We start from the raw sequence: 22818 nt of genomic DNA on the forward strand, positions 1-22818 counted from the left end.
TTGTTTTGATGCCATTTCAAATGTATGAGTTTTCTCTACAAGTATAACCTAAATTATTTTGTACAATATACATATATGTTTAAATACACACATATATAATATTTTAGCCACTATTCCTTTTTTCATAACTAGTTCAATATAATTGATTTCCTTTATAATTGGATATATTTTATTTTTTAGCGTTGGAAACATGTTTCACCAGACTTCCAAAGGTGTCAGTGACACAATAAAGTTTAAGGGGCAGCTAAGTGGTGCAGTGGATAGAGCTCTGGCCTTGGAATCAGGAGGACTTGAGTTCAAATATGACCTCAGACACTTGACACTTACTACTTGTGTGACCCTGGGCAAATCACTTAACCCCAATTGCCTCACAAAAAAACCAACCCAAAAAACAATGAAGTTTAAAACTCTAGCTTTAAAGTCAAGGAGGAAAATAAGTGAAAACAATGTAAACATATATGCATATATATGTGTATATATATATATACATACAAATATATGTGTATTTATAAATAAATCACATATGTGTGTATTTTTATACATACTTATGCATATGTCTATATGTGTGTATATCTATATCTACATCATGGATAGAGAGGTAGCCTCAGAGTCAGAAGGCTTGGGTTAAAGTCTTAGTTGACATACTAGCTGAGAAGCCCTGGTTGAATGACTTAATCTGTCAATATCCCAAAGCAATGCGAAGACTGTAAGTCATGAAGAAAGTGAGGACCAGCATTGGTAGAGGATAAATCTCCTTATTGTGAATTCCCTATACCAATGAAATCACTGATATGGTCCAAAAAATTGATGTGTCTATGTGTGTGTGTGTGTGTGTGTGTGTGTGTATTCTGAAAATAAGGAGTCAGTTGGTCTGTTTTTTTTAAGAAATCACAAAAAAGATATATTTAATCCTATTCCAAACCCATGTACTATAGTTTAAGTCATTTTATATGAAAATACATTTTCTACTTCTAGTTTAACATTCACAAGGTGGTCTCCCTTTGAAACAGCAAAACAGAATCTTTTTCGGTCCATATTTCATACTGTGACCTATCAAAGGGCTGTTCACGGTGAATACTGAAATTTACATAAGGGATTTGCTCAGAGAAAGCTATCAATCACAGTGACAGTCAATGATATAATTGTCCAAATGATGTGTGGAGGTGTTATAAACGATCTGAATTTCTCCCTCTCAGGTAGGTGTTGGTAGTAATATTTACTTATATAAATGGGGAGTGTAGCAGAATTGAAACCTTATTTGTCTTTAATTCTTTAAATATCTTTGTCTGGGGAGCAGTGCTTGTAGTAGTTGTTTCCCCCCCAGCTTTGCAGTATTTGTTTAAATAACAAATGTTTGTTTGTGTTTTCCTTACAAAGCAAAAATAATACATAAAATGCATATATGGTGATTATCTAAATGTTCTCTAAATGTACAAATGGAAGATGTAATAGTACTCAGAAATATATGGATTATCATTATTTTTTGTGCAAAAGTACAGATGGGTCATTTATTCCTTGCATTGTTCCTGAAGTCACAGGCTAAGTTTTTTTGTTCAGTTTATGTATATAATTTAATTCTCCCTGTCATTTTAGGAAGTTAGAAGTATACTTTGCTACCAGTTTATGGGACAATTAATAAAGGGGCCAGTTACTATTGCTTAAACTGACTTAATACTTAAATGTGTTTGTTCTTACACTTAAATGTATATACCCTGAAAGGATAGCTTATTGGTGCATAGAGCAATGGCAGTACTTGGAATCTAAGGTTTGGCATTTAAAAGGACTTTCAAGGTCATTTGGTGGAATGTCCGTGGGCATCAGTTGTGAAATGACATGCTCCTAGTCATGAAGCTACTTTATAGCTGCTATGTACCAGAATCAAGATTCAAACTCAGGTGTGTTTTCTTCAGTATCAACCTTCTTCCCACTCTACCATTTGTTCTAAAACTTTCTTTGCTCTGCATACCGACTTATTTTAGGCTATGACTCCTTTTTCTCTGCTATATTCAGTGTTATGTATGAATCCAACATGTTTATACTGCAATTGCGCATGGATAGATGAGAGTGAAAAGTATTTTCCTGTTTGGGGATCATAGATTGTGTGTAATTGAGCTCTTTCCCACTCCAACTCCCTCATTTTCTACTATGTAAAATGGGAAAATTCAGGAGTTACCATACATATTAAGTTATTTAACTTGTTCATTCCTATGTAGAAATCATTTTTAAAATTTGAGGTCTTAGAGGGAAAGGACTATGTTTTCTTAATAGATTTTGTCCATTATTCAAAACAGATAAGTTCCTTGTGATACTGACAATGATTTCATATGAATCAACTTGCTACATACACAATAGGCTATCTCACTCTTACTATTCTTGCTCTTTTGACTGAAAAGCTGTGCATAATTTCACATATATTTTCTTATTTATCAAAGCAAAATCCCTCAATCATATTACTTAGATGCACAAGTAATGTTCTGCCCATTTTATCTGTGGAGATACTGAGGCATGAAGAGGTTAAATATCAAGGCAAAAATGCAAATCAAGCTCTAAGTTTATAAAGACAAAAACAATAGCCACCATTCCTACCCTCAAGGAATTCATATTCTACTTCCAATGTTAATGCTAGAAATCCTAGGCTTTGTACTCCAAGTAAAGTCTTTATAAGTTTATTTCTTTCCTTTCCTCTTCATATGAGCGCAAATCAGAGGAAATACCAACTTCTCTAATATCATAGTAGCCTGTACTCCAAAGGTGCTGCTGCCCAATAAATAAGAATGTGGAGATATAGACCCACAGTTCACAGAATGTTTATGTGAAGGAACTTATGTAAATAAATTAAATTATGCTGTATACTGTATGAGCCCGTGACTTGGACCCCCTCCTTTTGCAGACTGCAGTCCAAGATGACTTTATGATGATATCATATATAACCATTTTGTTCTGTATAGATTGGTGTGATGGTAAATGTTTAACAACCTGCTTTCTGAAGGGAAAAAAATGCACCTCACACTTTGAAGTTTAATCTGCATTAATAACATTTTTCTCATCACTTTCTTAAGTCTATTCAATCAACAAAACAATGAATCAAGCCTTGATTTTAACATTTGTTGATTTTGGAGGTATGAATGCTTATACTGAAAATTTAGCAATCTGCGTTGAATTTGAGCTGCTACATACCATACTCTGACACTTGGATGAATAAATCCTTTGGGAGCAAATGAGAGCTGAAAAAACACTGCATATGAAGGTAGAATACCTATATTCAAGATCTGATTGCTACTTGTTAGCTATGTATAACCCTTGGCAAGTAATTTTTCCTTCATGGTCCTTAGCTTCTTCATCTGTCAAATGAGAGATTTAGACCAGCTGATTATAGCCACCTGTTTCATCTTTGTCCAAGTACAGATCTAGATACATTCCAACTTGTAACATTCTCTGAAAACTTCTTTTGATGAAAGTAATGCTAACAAAGGAGAGTTTGGGGGTAAAGTTCTGATCTCCTCAGCTCTAGATTAGTGACAATGGTTGGGCTGAGGAAGAGAAGATTGTGATTCAGTGAGTGAAGCAGGGTTCAGTTTAACATTGATTCTCAGGGCAACCGCAGAGAATGTCTAGTCCAGCGTAGACCTGAACAAGAATTCCCTCTACAACATACTAGTCATCCAGTTGAAGACAAATTCCCGAACATTTATACCTCAATGACCTGGGATTAGGGAAGACAAAACTTGGGTCTGTTACTAGGTAAATGCTAGGCCTCAGAGTAAGGTGGTGACTTCAAGAGTATAATAGTGACATTCCACCTTGCCCAGCCAAGGTATGGTAGGGAAGGAAACCATCTTTTATTTTCATCTCAGTGCTTCTTGTTTCTTTTCTTTGGTAACAATCAATCAATAAGCAAAAGTAGTCCTTGACCTTAAAGAACTTACAATAACAAGGGAGACAATCTGTACATAAATAGGCATATGTATGATATAAATGGGCAGCTAGGTGCTGCGATAGAGTGCTGGGCCTGGAGGCAAGAAGATCTGAGTTCAAATCTGGCCTCCGACACCAGCAGTGTGATCTTGGGCAAGTCACTTAACCCTGTTTAACTCAATTTCCTTGTCTGTAAAATGAGCTGGAGGAGGAAATACTCCAGTTTCTTTGCCAAAAAACTGCAAATGGGGTCACAAAGAATCGGACGTGACTGAAATGACTGACCAACAACAAATGATATATATGAGCAGAAGGAAGATAACCTTTGAGGGAATGGCACTAGCTAGTGGGCTGGACCCAGCTGTATGAGGGAAAGGCCTCATACAGAAGGCTTCTGACTTTGGACATACTGTTCTAACCATCAATGTTTCTATAAAGAGAAAGACCTCATGTGCAGGCATGATATATATTGATTAACATTAATAATTAGTTTAACTTTTTTTCTATTTAAAATGTTTGCCTAATTTTTCAGACTTGAATACAATAAAGAAGAGTCTTTACTAATTAGAAGTCTGGGAGAGGTGATAAAGAATTCTTAATTTTTGTAAAAATATTAAAAAGCAACAAAAACAAAAAATTCCACAAAAATAAAAGAATATATCTCATTTTACAATGGAATTAAGCAATGGGAGAGTTTAATTTACTTTAAAGAAACTTGCTGTATGACAACTTTCCCAAAGCTTATCTGATTTATGGAGTTTGGTGTACTTGTCCGAAAAATAGTGGTCAGCAATTCCTAACATATATAAGGCAAAAGATTTATAGAAATGTGATAATGACTTGTAGTTACCATAACTTGTCAAAGTGGTGTAAATGAGAATTAGTTAATTCTGTCTTCAAAATCTATAATAATTTCCTATGTGTTAAATATATAAAAATGCTAGGCATTTTCAAGATCACATATAACTAAATTTTCCAAAACCCTGTATCTATTTTTGTATCATTGTCTAAGAAGTTAGAAAGTAGACATGCCTCAATTCTGTTCAGAATTCTTTAGTATTTTTTTAGAAAAAATGCAATATTTAATATAAAACTTTTATTTTCATAATTTTGAAAGGCACATTAATCACCACATTTGTTGAAAATACTTCCCCCTAGATTAATGGAATCCTTGTAAACTGGTGGGTCCATGCACTTGTTATTCATAGATTCCTAGGCAAATTTTGGTATCTTTATCAGGTGCTCATCAGTGAATACCTGGGTTATTGCAATAGCTTGCTGGTTAGCCTCCCTTCCTCAAGGCTCTTCCACCCCACCCCATCCTTCAATTGGTTGTCACATTGATCTTCCTAAAAAACTGTAGGATTGATCATATCACTTCCACCTCCTCTCCCCCTTCTAAACTCCAGTGACTTCCTGTTACTTTCAGGATCAAATATAGTATTGTCTGTTGGCTAATAAAGCTCTTCAGAACTTGGCTTCTTCCTTTCCAGTTTTCTTACACCTTACTCTCTTCTATGTACTCTGGTATCCAGTGACACTGATCTCTTTGCTGTTCCTCCGAGATCACTGTATCTCCAAGTGTTTTTTCTCATGTCCTTCATGTATACAATTCTCTTTCTCCTTGGCCTCCTTGCTTTCCTGGCTCCTTTCAAGCCCCAGCTAAAGAAAGGCTCACCTTTTGCAACAAGTCTTTCATAGTCCTCCTTAGTCTGAATGCCTTTCCCCATTGAGACTTCTCTTGTATATATGTCTTGTTCTTTTATATGTCATGTCGTCCCCTGCATTAGATTGTGAACTCCTGGAGAATAGGGACTATTTTTTTCTTTTAAAAAAAATTATTAGCATTTAACACAGTGCATGACAAGTAGTGGGCTCTTAATAAATGCTAGTTGACTATCTGATATAATAAATACAGATTCTTGATTTAGTTCATGAATATTATATATATATTTAAAAGAGAAATCTTATTGAATTAATTAGAAATTTCAATAATTCCATAAACATTTCAAAGTAGATGTTGTTTTGTGTTCTTCTAAGAAATCAATTACTCATGTATTTGAAATAAATATTATAGCACTTAAAATTCCACATCCAATAAGACGAGTGATAGAAATTTCTTTCAGAAAGACTCCATAAACTCCTATTTATTCATAATTTTCTAGCTTATAAGCAATAGGGACCACAACCAAAGATTTATTGAAGTCAACATACATTCTATTTTTCCCCCCCTTGATCCATTGTAGACATCCCTTTGTAATTGCAAGAAATCACAGAATTCATAGGGTTATAATGGGATATGGGCTAGATAACAACAACAACAAAAAATTAGATAGATTTAGAACTGTTTGAATGGTTAGATGAGAAGAGTAGTTGTTAACTTGGAAGTTTGAATACCAAAGGAATTGAATTCCCCAGGGAATCTGTGCTTGACCTTGATCTGTTTAATTTTGTTATCAATGACCTGGATTAAAACATCCTTAGGAAATATGCAGATGACACAAAGCTGAGGAGAATGGCTAGCACACTGACTGGCAGTTGTTTAGTGAACCCAGTCAGCACTAGAAGCACACTGCCTTGTCCATAGGGAATACCACCCTCACCATTCCCCTACTCTGCTCTGATCTGTACCCTAAGCAAAATCCCTCTCCCTTAGGATATCCATGGGAGCAGCCCCAGGTTTTATCCAACTTTGGCCTGTGACCCTCTGGGTGCTAATCTTGGCTTAGGGAGGGCAAAGTAGGACAACTGTCTTGGCCCTAACATTTCTGAGCTTTTACCCAGAACCCAAGGCAGTGGGACTCTTCTACCTGAGCTAACGCAGAATCTGCAACCCACCAACCTGCCTAACCCACCACTGCCACCCTGACATTCTAAGTGCCTCTGGGCTGAAAAGGAGATGAACCTGTACACCAAGGTAGCTGATGCTGCCAGCAACAGCAAGTATCATCTCCTTCCCAGAAGGAAGAGGAAACTGCACTGCCCTGGGCATGCCTCAGGCTCAACCCCTCCACCTGTGTATTATGTAACTCATGGAACAGGGCTAAGTTCTACCACTTGCTACTTCTCTGACTTTGAGCATGACATTTTTCCCCCCTTTACCTGTCTGGGCCTTAGTTTCCTCATCTATAAAATAAGGGAGTTGTATTAGATGAACACTGAGGTCTATTCCAGCTATAAATATATGATTTAACCAAAATCTAGAACAATGGGTCAGTTATGATAAGATGAAATCTAATTGGAAGAATGTGAGTCTTATGCCTGGATTTTAAAAACTCAGCTTTCCATATATAAATTCTGAAAAAAAATATAGTTAAACAGCAGTTTGGAAACCAAAGGATTTGGAGGGTTTGGTAGACTGAAAGCTCAATAGGAAGCAATAATATTCTATGGCAGTTGGAATGCCAAAGGCTGTAAGTTGCATTGAGAGGCAGACTTTCTAGGAATAATGGTGCCAGGATTTGGTTTTAAGAAATATATGCTTATTTTACTGAAGCATTATTGAGGCATTTATAAATTAATTTGTCTGATGATATACCTAGTTCATATGTTGGCCATATAGTAATTATAAGAATAATGAATATTTATCTTGACTACATTTTTATGTAACCCCTGTCCCCAAAATACAGAAAAGTCTTCTTTAGGAATCTTCAAACTTCAAGTCACTTTGGGCAATTCTAGCTTCTTAATTGAGGCTGCCAAAGGAAAAGACTTTGGGAAGATAAGAGAGGAGCTGACAATATCTATCCATCATTTCTCTATCCCCAGCTTGCTATGGTAGAGACCTTGGGGAGTTTCCCTTTATGTGAGATCTAGAACTCTCTCTTGATTGAGGTATTATCTCACCTCTAATGGCAAAGTACCTTCACTCTGTATTGTCTGCTATATATCCTCCCTTTGTATATCCTCTCTAATTACTGTTTTGTTGTGATTTGGATAAATAGGTTTCTTGGCTATGTAGTATGTGTTTTCATTGTGGAACTGGGATTTGGTAAGGGGTCAAGCCTTAGATATAGAGTGGAGCTTGGAGTCATCCTCCCCAATAATGATGTAGTGATCAGAAGTTAAACTGAACCTGATTGTATCCTCTAAATTATATTTAAGGGGATGGATAGATAAATTCTAGCCTGGTACCTCTTCTTTATGAAGACATGAGTGGCCTCTGGCCTCAACTTCCTTCTTCCCTTCCTGGCAAGAATTAAAATCTTCCTTGAAGAAGAGTAAGGGAAAAGAAGCTAAAGATGTCTAGAGCCATATGATGACAACCCCCACCCATGTTACAAGTTGGAGCCCCTTGCTGCACATGGAGCCCTTACATTTATAGCAAAAACATTTATAATAAAAACATTTCATAAATATGCACATATATATTTTGCTAGGTATTATTGTCTGTTGACAAACAAAAAAAACCCTTGAAAAAATCTACAGTACTTTACTGTAGACTAAGAATTTATCATCTAAACCAGTACTTTATATGATAAAATACTTACGTCTTAGACTTTTCTTCTATATAGGTCATGTTTATGATTTATTTATCCCTGGGCTGACAGGACTATTATACTTTTGGTTTCAAACTCCTGCTTGCTTGCTTTTCTTCTTTGCTGACATACAGGTGATGGTACAGCAAAAACTAGAAGGGAAAATAGGAATACAGTATCACTCTATCTTTAATCAGTTTTTCTGTCTGGCAAGTAGACCCTTTATCAAATGCCAGGATAGGTCTTTTAAAGTCCCTCCCCAAATTGTTCACATTTTTACCTGTGAAGGTATGAGCTACAGAGAAAATGAACTCAGAGAGAGGGCAACTCAGCTCAGGTTGTTTTTGTATCAGTGTGAGAGAGAATTTCATTTCTTTAGAGATCTCGTACTACCTTGTGATTTTATGAGGGGGAAGGAAGAAGAGGAGGGTGATATTGGAGAGGATAGATTAGGGAATGCTTGATCAGATGAGTCCCTGAATATTCTTGATGAAATTATGGGGCCCATTTTCAGTTGGTGAGAGTATTACACTTTGAACAGCTTCATTTGCATATGAAAGTGTCAAGAAACATAGCAGAGTATTGGCAGAAACAATGAATTTGCCCTTAGAGTGACTTGCCTGGATGCCTTTTTGTCTCTTATTCATTGATGTTTGAAAGATACTAAGAGTTTAAAAGAGGCAGCTACATGGAACAGTGGACTGGCCAGGATTCCTGGCTTGGAATCAGGAAGATCTGAGTTCAAATTTGACCTCAGATACTTACTAGCTGAGTGACCCTGGGTACTGTAATTCACTGCATAATCATTGCAGATTTTATGACAAAATTTTGGCAGAAAAGTAGGATGCGACCATTATGTGAAGCTTTTAAAAGAAATTGTGCCAGTATCACTTAAAAATCATTTATTACTAAACTGTCTTTGGTGCAAGATTAGGATGCATGGAAGATTCATGAATAGTCCTAACCTTATCACATGACTTACTCATGGCTTCACCTGCCTGCCCTCTTCCCTTGCACCTATGGTTCTTCACTGGGTTGATTAATAATGCTGTTAGTACTGCAGCACTCTAAACAAAGCATAGAAGTCAGCTTTTGGAAATATACTGACAATACCTGTGCACTGAGAATTCTAGGCTAGTGGCTCTCAATGTGTTAGAGACAAATGTACATCCATATGCCACTGGTGAATACATTGCTGCTCTGTTTACCTTTTAAGCAGTGAAACAAACAGAATTATACCATGCAACAATTACATGATGAAAGGTTATAAACCAATTTTTGGACCCCCCAAAACAGGGTGTGACGATTATGCGGCTACAATGATTATGCAGTAAAATATGGTGTGTCACTTAACCTTGTTTGCTTCAGTTTCCTCATCTGCAAAATGAACTAGAAAAGGAAATTGCAAACCACTGTAGCATCTTTGCCAAGGAGATCCCAAATGCGGTCATGAAGAATTAAACATGACTGAAGATGACTAAACAACAAGAGAATGTAAAAACCTGGGAAATTAACCCTGGTGGAGTCAACCTACAAATCATTTTGAGGAGTCATAGATGAAAGATTGAGCTCTTGAGTACTTACTTGTACCTCTGGAAGGATGTAATCTCTTTCTTCCTTTGTCTGCCATTTTGTCCTCTGGCAGAAGCACATGGACTTAAAGTGAAAAATGTGTGTGCATACAGCCAGAGAGGGTAATTCAAGGGCATGGATTCCTGAACTCCAATCTTTTTGAAGAGAAAAGAGTTCAGATTGAGAGAGCGAGGGTCCAGCAAGACCTCAGAGCTCAGACTCTGAGCAGAATTGAGGATGTTCCCCAGGAGTTCTAGGGTAAAGGCTCCATGTTTCTGAAATAGCTTGGAAATGCTTATTTTTCAATGAACAACCGTCTATTTTTTTTTTCTATCTCCTACTTCCTCTCCCCCTTGGAGTAAAAAAAAAAAGAAAAGAAAAAGAAAAATCTTGCAACAAATATGCATAGTCAAGTGAAACAAAATCCTACATTGGCTATGTCCAAAAATAAAATATTCCCCATTGTACACCTTGAGTCTGTGACCTCTCTGCCCTGGAAAGGACAACAGTGAGCCTTAACTGAACACCATATCTAAGACATATTACCCAGTGAGCAGTATTATGCTGAAATCATAAGAAGACATCAGGGGCTTTGCAGCTTCAAATTATGTCCCTTACAATATGGGGCCTTTCATACTCACGCTCTATACTTACTTACTATAGCTAGCTAGGAGTTAAAAAAAACCCAAAAAACTAACTAACATTTATACAGCACTTACTATGTGCTAGGCACTATGCTAAACACTTTACAATTATTATCTCATGTTATTCTCACTACAACCCTGAGAGGTAGGTATTATTATCCCCATTTTATAGATGAGGAAATTGAGGCAAACTGAGGTTAAGTGACTTGCCCAAGGTCACATAGCTAAGGCATTGTGACTCCAGGTCTGGTACTCTATCCACTGTGTCACCTAGCTACCCTACTAGCCCATTAGATGATATGCAAGTTGGTAAGACAGTGTGTGATAAATTCACAGGCACATGGAATATTTTATTTTAAACTTTCTTACTATCCTGTTCCTTTACTTTGAGCTAATTGTGTTGTCTTCTGGCTGACTATTAATATGCAGACCTTTAGGATCCCTTGTTCCTGAGATAGACATCCTTTAAGGAATTTACCCCATAAGTGTGAGTAGAGAGGTACACTGGAATGCAGATGAGAAAAATGAAGATCAGAGACTTCATAATTTGCAGGGCAGAATGACAAAACTAGTTAACACTTTAGTTTTAAATTTCTGGGAATATGAATGATGTGATTTGGGATTATTCCACTTCTCTCCATTGGAATGAGTGATTGAGGGTGGATTGTAAAAGGATATAACAATAATAATAATTGTTTACTTGTATAAATGAAATTAAGTATTTCATGCTGCTTCTTAATGTTGGAGGTTTAAGCTGTCAATATTCCTTTAAATTAGGCCTTGGATCTCAAGTATGATATTTATCTATGTAAATAAGGTTGTAGATGTTTGTTAATTATTAACTCTTTGAAAGTAGTGGCAAATTTTGTCATTCAGTGTTAAATCAAATATACTTATGCATATCCACTTATCCTTACACAATAGTTTATAATTAGCATGCCAGAAAATTCATCAATATCCTATTATTCTTAGGATAGCACATGTTTAGTTATTTATTAGAGAACAGCAAAGTTGTTTTAAATTCAATTTTTAAAAGTTCAAAATACCACCTCTCATTCCCTTTCTTTATCATATCATTTTGTTCACTTCCTTCTGAGAATTTTGTTGTTTACTGCTCTTTAGAAAGGAAAATCAGCAAACTAAGCATCTACCATTTTATGGGCTCTTAGGTGTTAAGGTGATTGAGCAGTAGAAAAAGCTACTGTAAGGAAATTCTTATTTCTCACAGGCAATATGACTTGCATTCTTATAGAAAATCTTGTTAAAATTATGGGTGCTCTTCATTTTAGATCTGTTCAGCTGCTGGAATAAATAAAGGAGGAAAGATGTCTTCTGTCAGTTAAAAAGCATTTTTTTTAAAAGCACTTATTGTTCTAAGACATTGTGCTAAAAGCTGGAATACAAAAAAAGACAACCCCCCCCCCAACATCCCTGCCCTCAAAGAGCTAATTTTCTAGTGGGAAAGAGGACTTGCAAAAAACTGTGCATGTAAGATATAGACAAAAGATGGTCTTAGAGGGAAGGAGGTGAGGGAAAGTTGAGAAATGCCTCTTGTAGAAGAACTGAGTCATGAAAGATGCCAGGAGGCCAGCAGTTTGAAGTAAGGAGGGAAAGTATTCCAGGGTTGGAGGTGGGCTAGGTTCAGTAAGTGAAAAGATACAATGTCCTTTTCCTCTTTCTTTGATATCTTTGGGGAGTAGACCTAGTAGTGGTATCAGTGGGTCAAAAGGTATGCATGGTTTAATAGCTTTTGGGGTGTAGTTCCAAATTGCTTTCCAGAATGGTGAGACTGGTTCACAGCTCCACCAGTAGGATATTAGTGTACCTGTTTCCCCAAGTCCCTCCGGCATTTTTCATTTTCCTTTTTTTCCTGTCATTTTAGCCAATCTGATGGATGTGAGATGATATCTCAATGTTTCTATAATTTTCTTTACTCTTAATTATTAGTGATTTAGAACATTTTAAATGTAACTATTGATAGCTTTCATTTCTTCCCCCCAAAACTATTTTTTTGTCCTTGGACCATTTATCAATGGGGGAATGGCTTTTATTCTTGTAAATTTGACTCAGTTCCCTATATGTCTTTTTTTGTGCTTTTTAGGGAGACAATTGGGGTTAAGTGACTTGCCCAGGGTCCCACAGCTAGTAAGTGTCAAGTGTCTGAGGCCAAACTTGAACTCAGGTCCTCCTGACTCCAAGTGGAGCTCTATCCACTGCACTACCTAGCTGTCCCAGTTCCCTATATGTTTTAAACACGACATCTTTATTGGAGAACTTTGTTGCAAATAGTTTTCCCAGTTTCCTGCTTTTCTTCTAATTTTAGCTACATTGACTTAGCTCTTTTGTGTTAAAAAAGAATTGGACACTGAGGAGATGCTCATCAATTGGAGAATGGTTGAACAAGTTGTTATTTGAATGTGGTGGAATACTATAGTGCTGTAAGAAATGATGAAAGGAATGGTTTCAGAAAAGCCTGGGAAGACTTGTTTGAACTAATGCAATGTGAAGTAAAAAGAACCAGGAGAACAGTTTATATGATAATAACAATATTGTAAATATAATCAACTTTGAAAGAATTAGTAACTGATCAATACAATGAGCAACCACAGACTCCAAAAAACTCATATTGAAACACGCTGTCCATCAGGGTGCAGATTGAAGCATATTTTCTTTCCTTTCCTCACTTCCTTCCTCCCTCCCTTTCTTCTTTCCTTCCTTCCTGTCTCCCTCCTTCCCTTCTTTCCTCCCTCCTTCTTTTTTTCCTTCTTTCCTTTTCTTCCCTTTCTTCCCTTCCTCCCTTTGTCTCTCCATGTCTCTGTCTCTCTTTCTGATGTGGTTAATGTAAGAATTTGTTTTGTATGACCATATATATTTGTAATCAATTTTGTTTTTTTTGCTTTCTCATAGAGTAGAGGAAAGAGGAGATAATTCAGACTGAAAATAAAATAAAATTTAATGTATAAAAAAAGGCACAATGTCAGGATACAGAGCATCATGTTCCAGGAAAAGGAAGACCAGTGTTATCAAATTATAAAGTACATGAAGAAGAGTAAAGGGACCAGGATGTGAAGGGCTTTAAAAGCCAGAGAACTGTATATTTGACTTTGGAGGTTACAAGGAGTCACTGGAATGCTTCAACGAGGAGCATAGTCAGACCTGAGCTTTTGGAAGATTGTTTTGGCAGCTGAACAGACTGGAATAGGGAGAGGCCTGAGGCAACCAGACCAACCAGAAGGTTGCATTATTACAGGGTGGTAACTGTGTGAATGAAGAGAAGCAGTTGTATATGAGAGATGTTGTGAAGGTAAAAATTATAGGACTTGAAGTGAGAGTGAGAAGTTGAAGGTGATATTGAGGTGGTGAGCACTGGGAGGATGGTGGGGCCCTCAATTGTAATAGGAAAGTTGAGAACAGGGTAGTGTTTGGGGGAAAAAAAAAAGATAATATATCCTGTTTGGGACATGTTGAGCTTGAGATGACTATAGGACACTGAGATAGCCAGGAGGAAGTTGGCAATGGGGAAATTGAGATTAGGAGAAAGGTTAGAGCTAGATTAATTGATCTGAGAATCATTTGTATGGAGATGATAATTGAAGGAGCAGTCAGATGGGTAAGAAAAACCAGGAGAGGACAGTATCATGGAAATATAGTGAGATGAGAGTATCCAGGAGAACGAAGAGGATATGGATTGTGTCAAAGGTTGTAAATTGATCAAGGATAACGAGGTGCATGAGGTACAGTATAAATCAACAAACATCTAGAAAGTGTCAACTACAATCCAGGTACTATGAGAATCGTTGAGCTATATAAAGATAAAAATAAAACAGTTCATTCATTTAAGGAACTTAGGATTCTACTTGGTAAAAGGCTGGGGTATTAAAATATGTAAAACAAAATATTGTAGAAGACAGAGTGTGATGGGGACCCAAAAGGGTAAGGAGGTTCTAGAAAAATTTGAGGAGGAACAGTTTCTGCTAGAGGGATCAGAGAAAGTTTCTTGCACAAGATGGAACCTAGGATACATAATTCAAGGAAGATAATGATCCTCAAGGGGCAGCTAGGTGGTACAGTAGATAGAGTGCTGGGCCTGAAGTCAGGAAGAGCTGAGTTCAAATCCTGCCTCAGACACTTACTACCTGTGTGACCCTGGGCAAGTCACTTAACCTTATTTGTTTCAGTTTCCTTATCTGTAAAATGAGCTGGAGAAGGAAATGGCAAAACACATCAGTATCTTTGCCAAGAAAACCCCAAATGGGGCAATAAAGAGTCACACATGACTGAAATGATTGAAAAACAAGAACAAGAAGGATCCTAAAAGGCACAGATGAGTAAGGTTATTATAGGCTCTAAAAAATTTAGAGGCAAAAGACAGATTTTTGAATTTAAAGAACAACCGTTAGTCAGTTTGGCTGAAACATTGAGTATGTGAAAGGGAGGAATGTGAAATAAGGCTTGAAATAAAGGTTTAGAGCCAGACTATCACATTCTTTGAATGCCAGATTCAATAGTCTGCATTTGATCTTAAAAAGCAGTAGAGAACCACTGAAGGTTTTGAAGCCAGAAAGTGACGTGATCAGACCTGAGTCTTAGGAAGGTTATTTTGGTGGCTGTGTAAAGGGTAGACTGAAGAGAGGAGAGACTGAATTATGGAGACCAGTTAGGAGGTCATTTTGGTAGTCTGTGTGATTACAATTTCAGAGGGCAAGGAATAGTTGTATCCTGGAGTCCTGGTTATTTTTCTCCCTGAGAACGCAATTTTGAAATCCATCTAATCTCTTTGCCCTCAGCTGTTCATTGCTCTTGCCCAGCTCATGACAGAGATGGGAAAAAACAGGTAAAAGTTGGCCCATAATAGTCTCTGCTGGCTGTGGGGTAAGGAGGTGGCTGAGAATGCACTTGGAAGTGCCATGATATACTAGCCAAAAAAAAAAAAAATGGATTTATCTCAGAAATGACACTCTCTGCAGGGGGGCAATAGAACATATTGATGCTTCTAAGAAAAGCATAGCCATTTTTTTTTTAATGGAGATGGAGTCTGGGCCTATGATTTAACTGGTGTAAGGAACTTCCACTGTGGAAACTTTTCCTCTGTCATCATTGCAGACTGGCATTTTATAGTTTTAGAGAGTTGATTGAGAGTACTAAAAAGTTGTGACTTGCCCTGCGTCACATAGAACCAATGTGTCTGAGGAAGGGCTTGAGCCCAGGTCTGTAGGGCTAGAGGCCAGTTCTCTATCTACCACCACACACTACCTTTCGATAATAGTAATAGTAATAATAATAATGTAGCACTGCTCCTTTGCTACAAACCATTTCGTTAGTGTTTCTAATACTTTGTTAAACAGTTTATTTGGCTTTTACCTTTTCCCCTTTGCTATTTTCACCTTAGTGAGTATTCATAAGCAGGTTTGTTGTTCATTTGTTTCAGTCATGCCCGACTTTTGTGATCCCGCTTTGGGGTTTTCTTGGAAAAGATGTTGGAGTGGTTTGCCATTTCCTTCTTCAGTTCTTTCTTTCTTTTTTTTTTTTAAACAAATGAGGACCTGAGGCAAACCAGGGTTGAGAGACTTGCCCAGGGTCACAGAGCTAGTGTCTGAGGCCAGATTTGAACTTGGCTCCTTCTGATTACAGGGGTAGCACTCTAGTCACTGTGCCACTTAGCTGCCCCAAAGTAGGGAGAGTACTCCAAACTGAGGATGGAAAGAGGGCCATGTTTAATCCACATTAAGTCAGTCAATTAACACTTATTAAGTACCTACTAAGTTCTAGGCACTATGCTAATACTGGAGATCCAGTTACAAAAAAGAAAGAGCGTCCCTGCCCTCAAGGAGCTCACAATTTAATAATCTAATGGGAAAAGACAATACACAAAAGATGCTTAAAAGGTATTTGTGTAGGGGAGGTATCTTGGGAAAGGAAGAAATCTAAAGTAGTGTATGAAATGAAGAGGTGGCTGGCCTGGTGGCTGTCTTTAAATGGGAATTCTCTCCCCTCCATTCGAAGGAGTTCCTGGGGTCAGAGTACTAATGAAGTTTGAGTACCAAGGCTGATTGATCTTGCAGGATAATAAGGTTACATTGGTTATGAGGAAAGGTCATCAAGACTTTAAGGAGTTGAATGTATTAATTTTGAAAAATAGAAACAAGTTAGACAAATTATTTCAGAACACTGCTAACCCTGTAGAATTAAAAGGCAATTGAAGACCTAAAGAAGGGATTTATTTTTGTCATTCTTTGTGCAGAAAAATACCCATTGTTTGCAATCAACAAATGTGAGGATTTTCTATTTCTATTTCTCCTATCAATTATAATGCCTTATACAAAGTAGGAATTGATCAATGTCTTAATGAATGAACAAATGAATGTTTTAATGGATAAATGGATGAATGAAGCTTTGGTATATTTGTTGAAGAAACAAAAACACTGATATTACTGGGGACATGAAATCAATCTAAATATTTTATTTTTACAGCAGAGATCCAGATGTGTCAGTGGTGATGTCCAATTAAGAACCTGAGTGAAGCTTAGATTGGTGAACTTTGTGGGTGGGTAGACGACTTGTTTTTGTATTTAAGTAATTATATTCTATAATGTAATCCCAATTACTATATTCCCAGTTCCTCAGTGTTTTTTATGATTTCATTTTTGTTATCTTTGTAATAAATACCCAGTCAATTAAAAAAATCCATTTTGCCTAGGTTTGTATACCCAGCTAATTTAACTGTTTTGACTCAAGTACCAGTCAGGTTAATTAAACAATCAGCCAATTCATTGAAATGAAAAAATAGAGAAGTTATTTACATAAACTTTATAGTCAATTCAATCAAAAGATCAAACCATTTATATGTGTAAACAGTCTTCATTTTCTAAATATGTATCTACACCTTCTGTCTCCTCCCGCCCCAGATCAAACCTTATTTCCTTTGTGATATCTTTTCCCTGACTCCTGGCCTACACTGATTTCTCTGCTTTCTGAAATGCTAAAGCTCTATCTATACCAAACATTTGATACTGAGTATATATTACATTGTATTGTGTAATATGCTCAGTATGGGTCAACATTGTGAAAAACAAAACAAAACAAATGAACGTTCTTCTTCCCTTCCCCCACTCAAAATAGAGAGAACAAGAAAACCCTAATGTTCCAATTCTGGTTTCTAAGGTACATTAAGAAAGTGAGGACAAAGAAAGTGGTAGTCTTGCTATAGTGTGCCCTGATCAGACCACAGCTGAAATATTGTGTTCAGTCCTGGGTTTCGTGCTTGAGGAAAGACATTGGTAAGTTGGGAATCTAACCAGGATGAGGCTCAGGTGAAAGAACTTGGATATTTAACCTGTAGAAGAATAGATTTAGAGGCAGCATCATGATAGATGTGTTCAAGTATTTGAAGGGCTGTCATTTAGTAGAGAGATTCAATTTATGCTTGATCTCTAAGAGCGAAAGAGAAGCTATGAATGGAAGTTGCAGAGGGTCAGATTTCTATTTCATCAGTCAACAACATTAATTAAGCACTTATGATATGTGCCAGATATCATTCTAGGTGCTTGGGATAAAGAAACAAAAATAAAAACATTTTTTTGCCCTCAAGGAGCTCAGAGTTTATGGTGGAGACAACATTTATATACATATTATTGTTCAGCCGTTTCAGTCTTGTACAACTCTTTGTGACCCCATTTGTGGTTTTTCTTGGCAAAGATACTGGAGTGGTTTGCCATCTCCTTTTCTAGTTTATTTTACAGATGAGGAAACTGAGGCAAACAGGGTCAAGTCATACAGTATCTGAGGCTAGATTTGAACTGAGGAAGATGAGTGCTCCTGACTCCAGGCCTGGCACTCTATCCACTACGCCATCTACCGACCCACCTTCTATTCATACATACCTATAAAATTAATACACAAATTTTATTGGGTAGGGCAGAACAGCTGGAGACATCAGGAAAGGTCTCATGTAAAAAGTACTGCTTGAGCAGGGTGTTTGATATAAGGAAAACTTAATACTTAGGATGATACAAAGTAGAATATTCTGCCTTGGAAATTAGGTAGTAGCTTCCCCAGTAGGGATGCTTAAACAAAGACTCAATGAACACTTGTCTGGGGTCGGTTGAATTCTATAGTCTTTGAGGATCCTTTCAGTTGTAAGATTTGATGACTTAGCTTATTATATATATATATATGTATTTATATTTATACACATATGTATATACATTTATATATATGTATATATATATATATTGTAAAAATAAGATATATATGTACATATATATATATCTTATTTTTACAATTAGATAGTAAGTTCTTTGAGGGCAGGAATCCTGTTCTTTTTCTATCTTCAACTGCTATTAGTGTAGTACTTTGCATATACTTATTATATATTTGAGTATTTTTTGAATATAGTAATTTGTGAAATATGTTAACAAGGAAAATTTTTCTTGAGAATTTTCCTGTAAACTCATGGCCCCTGAATGACTAGCAGCCTTGTGTATTCTCTGACAGCAGTTTATTTGAGGGAGGATTGATTATTCTCATCTCAATGTGTGAAGATTTAGAGATTTGTGCCTCCTGTTAATCATCTGTTTTCTGTCTGCTTATGTACACTTCTAATAGCAATAAGAGAAGATAAAGGCAAGGTAAAATAATTAGCTATCAAAGCATGAAAGAAGAGAATGAAATATTTGCTAGTTGTTAAATGTGGCTTTCAGTAAATATTTGTTAGATAAAAATAATTCCTACTCAAGCACAAATTTTCGGCTCTTGTAAAAGATGAGGGCAACTGAAGACTATGGGACTTTTCTCTCCATTCCTGGCTATATAAGGTCATATGGTTGGAAATTAAATATTAGAATTTAGAGCGTGAAAATAGAAATGAAGATGCTGCTAGCTCTTAACTGTAGTAAACAGTTCCTAGTTCCCTCAGAATCACTCCCACCCTTAAGAACATATAAGAGAGCCCCTGTAATCCTTGGGATTCCCTAGGGCCCTGGGGTTGGAGCAGAACTGGTCTTGACTGGGGAGGTAGATTTGAGAAGGTAAGACATTGTTCAATCTGTGATGTTTACCTCAATCTATGTATTTTTTGATCTTCCTAAAATACAGGTCAACCCTCCTTCAGTGAACTCTAGTGGCTCTCTATTACATCCAGGATAAAATATAAAATCTTCTGTTTGGCTTTTAAAGCCCTTCATAACCCGGCTCACGTATCTTTCTAGTCTTTTTACACCTTAACCTCTGCCACAAACTCTGATTGATTCAATTACATTGACTTCACCCAAGATAATCCATCCTTTGTCTTTGGACATTTTCCAGAATTCCTCATTCCAGAAATTTTTTTTCCTCTTTTCTGTCCCTTAGCTTTCCTGGTATCCCTGGTTTTCTTCAGATCTCAGCTTAAGTGCTGTCTTCTGTAAGAAGTCTTTCACAGTCTTTTGTAATCTTAGTGCCTCCCCCTTGAAATTATCTCCATTTTATGTTATTTGTACTAGTTGTTTGAATGTTGTCCCCTCCATTAAATTGTTAGCTTCTTGAGAGCACAGATTTCCTTTGTATCCCCAGCACTTAACCCAGTGCTTGGTACATAGTAGGTAGTAGGTGTTTAAGAAAAATATTTATTGACTTGATTTAACTGGATTTTTGGACTTGCCCTATGATTTTATTGCTATAGTGAACTCTCAGGAAGAAATTACCTCATCCAGGGCAGATAAGCAAGTTCTCTACTCCTCAGTCTTAAAAAAGTAGTTGTCTGGAGCTGAGGCCTAACTGATCTGGGTCTGGCTTGGCCTCTTCTGTCATTGATGGCTCAAATCTGCTAGGGTTGTGTTTGCACCATGGTGATGGTGGGCATCCCTTGAGTAGCTGCCTTTAGTGATACCACTTTACATTGGTGTAAAAACAATGGGCCTTTGTTTCGAGGAAAGGCTTGAGGTCATTCAAAGAATTCTTTAGTTTCCCAAAAGCAGTCTAAGATGTTATATTCTTCCTGTTTTATCCTGAGTTCAGCTCACTGTCCAGTTGCAGTGTCCGTGCAAGATAGATGTACTGAAGGGCAACTTCTATTGAGTTTTCCAAACCAAACTGCCTATGAGAGTCTGGAGAAAAGACATTCTGACGTCACTTCATTTGTCCAACATGGATAATGAGTTGAATAATTTGATGTAGTGAATATAATGTCATTTACTACCAAGATTATCTCAAGAACCTTACCATCTCTATGGAATCATTCTACCACCTGGTCTTAGCCCTGGATTTCTCCTCCATGACTGGGGTAAACAATCATGCTGCTAGTGAGAAAAAGGTACAAGCAAAGCTTGAATCCCCTATGGAAATGAAAATACAGTCAAGATCCTCACCTTCCACCGTGCCTCCAGGGCCATCCATCAACCTTGGTGCCCCCTGTCCAGGCTCCTTCATCTCTATAGCACTGTCCAATGGGATTAACTATTCACTGTCCATCCTGAATGGTGCTCCATCCTCACCCCAGAGATTCAGCAACAGTACTGTGTCATCCTCATCTTTAGTGCTAGCCAATCAGTGGCTTTCTACTACTTGAGTGGTCTGACAGCTCAGTAAACTAATGACCCTCTAACAATTTAGTAGCGACACTTTCCCCAAGATTGAACAGAAGGTTCTGACCCTCTTTCTGGCTTTGGTAAACTCCATGGTGGCTATTGAGGAATTCCACTGTAAGTGACACCAGCTTTCCTCTTCATCCCTTTATGATTCCATTCTCGAAGGCCAATCTTACTCTGTTGCAGAGAAAATTGCCTCACTGAGCCTGGGCAGTCAAGCAGACCCTTTCCCAGGACCTGACTCAGCATGAGCACCTTCTGCTCAACACAATTACCACTTCCCCAGGTGACTCTTTAGAGCTACTGATGGAAATACATGGGAATGGAAAGAGACCCAATCCTAACAGGAGATAAGACAACAGCTTTGAGAGAGAACCAGTCCTTCCCGAGCCTCCCACCAAGAGAGTGTCCACCATTCACCCTGTTCACCGGCACAGCCCTGCCATCCCATTCTACTCTGTCATTTCTACAGCATTATATCTTGGAAGATATTGCCACTTCACACTTATACAGAGACCCTACCAAGATGCTGGAACATCAAAAAATACATGAACAACATCATGGGTTTGGCTTACATGGAAGATATCAGATGAACCACCATTTGACAGAGAATAGGCTGATGAGTAGGAACATCTCAATCACTCGATATTCCATTACTGTTCTGCAGCGCTGCTAGGAAATGGATAGGGAAGAATTCAACTTTTAGAAGAGATGATGCAGTAAGAATACAGAGACCAGGAAAGCAGATCTCCAGGCGGTACAGCCCAGGGAGCTCAGACTCACTCAGCAATGATTCTTTATGTGTGTTCAGCAGTAAGTCAGAAAAGGCTATGTCACCAAAGAGATCTGGAAGAAAGGGAAGATGAGATGAAGTGGCAGGCCATGTTGGAAGTGCAGGAGGCTATGGTGGGGGCTAAGCAGAAGGCCTTTGAGAAGATCATTGAGAAGGCATTGAAGAGAGCTCACATGGAGCATACCATTGCAGACACCAAGCACCAGACTTTTGAAGATGTGTTTCTGAGAGCTGTTGGAGGTCTGAATGCAAAGCCATCAAAACGTTCAGTGGTTACAACATTGCCCGGTACTGTGGCTCTTTCTGTCAGCACAAGAACTGGGAGCATCACCACTGCATCTACAGCCAGGGCCCCCACAGTGAGAGCAAACCATTCCTCCCTCCCACTGGGTAAATCTCTGTCACTGAACCCACTGATAGAGGGCTGATCCCAGCCCTGGACAAGACCTCAGTGGCCACCTCATAGTCTTTGACCCCTGCCTTTGTCACAGCTATAGACACTAATGGACTCTGAGCAGGGATGGCCATCGGCTCCTTTGTGGTCACTTTTTTTTTTACCACCACAACTAGCCCCTTGTGATACCAAGAGAAGGTAGTCATTTCAGTTGAGACGTTCATTTGTCAAACTATTGGCACCTACTGTCAGGCCAGACGGCGGGGGACAGAGACAACTACTTTCATTATCAATCATGTTCTCCAGGGGACAAGATGCCCAGCAGCTTTCCCCATGATGACTCATGGCTTCTCCAAAGTGTTTTTTTTTCCCATGCAAGGCAGCTAGCTACTCTGCATAGAAGTGGTTACCACTGCATTCTTCGTTTTGGATCACTAACGCAAACGACTCTTGGCTCTAG

The 22818-nt window shown here is 37.8% G+C and overlaps 1 pseudogene; it reads left to right on the forward strand.

Annotated features, from left to right (window-relative positions):
• LOC114029065 overlaps positions 1-22478 on the forward strand; it is a 41274-nt pseudogene extending 18796 nt beyond the window's left edge.
• The last annotated feature ends 340 nt before the right edge of the window (positions 22479-22818 follow it).

The sequence above is a fragment of the Vombatus ursinus genome, unplaced genomic scaffold, assembly GCF_900497805.2.
Source record: "Vombatus ursinus unplaced genomic scaffold, bare-nosed wombat genome assembly UNPS02014909.1, whole genome shotgun sequence".
Taxonomy (NCBI): domain Eukaryota; kingdom Metazoa; phylum Chordata; class Mammalia; order Diprotodontia; family Vombatidae; genus Vombatus; species Vombatus ursinus.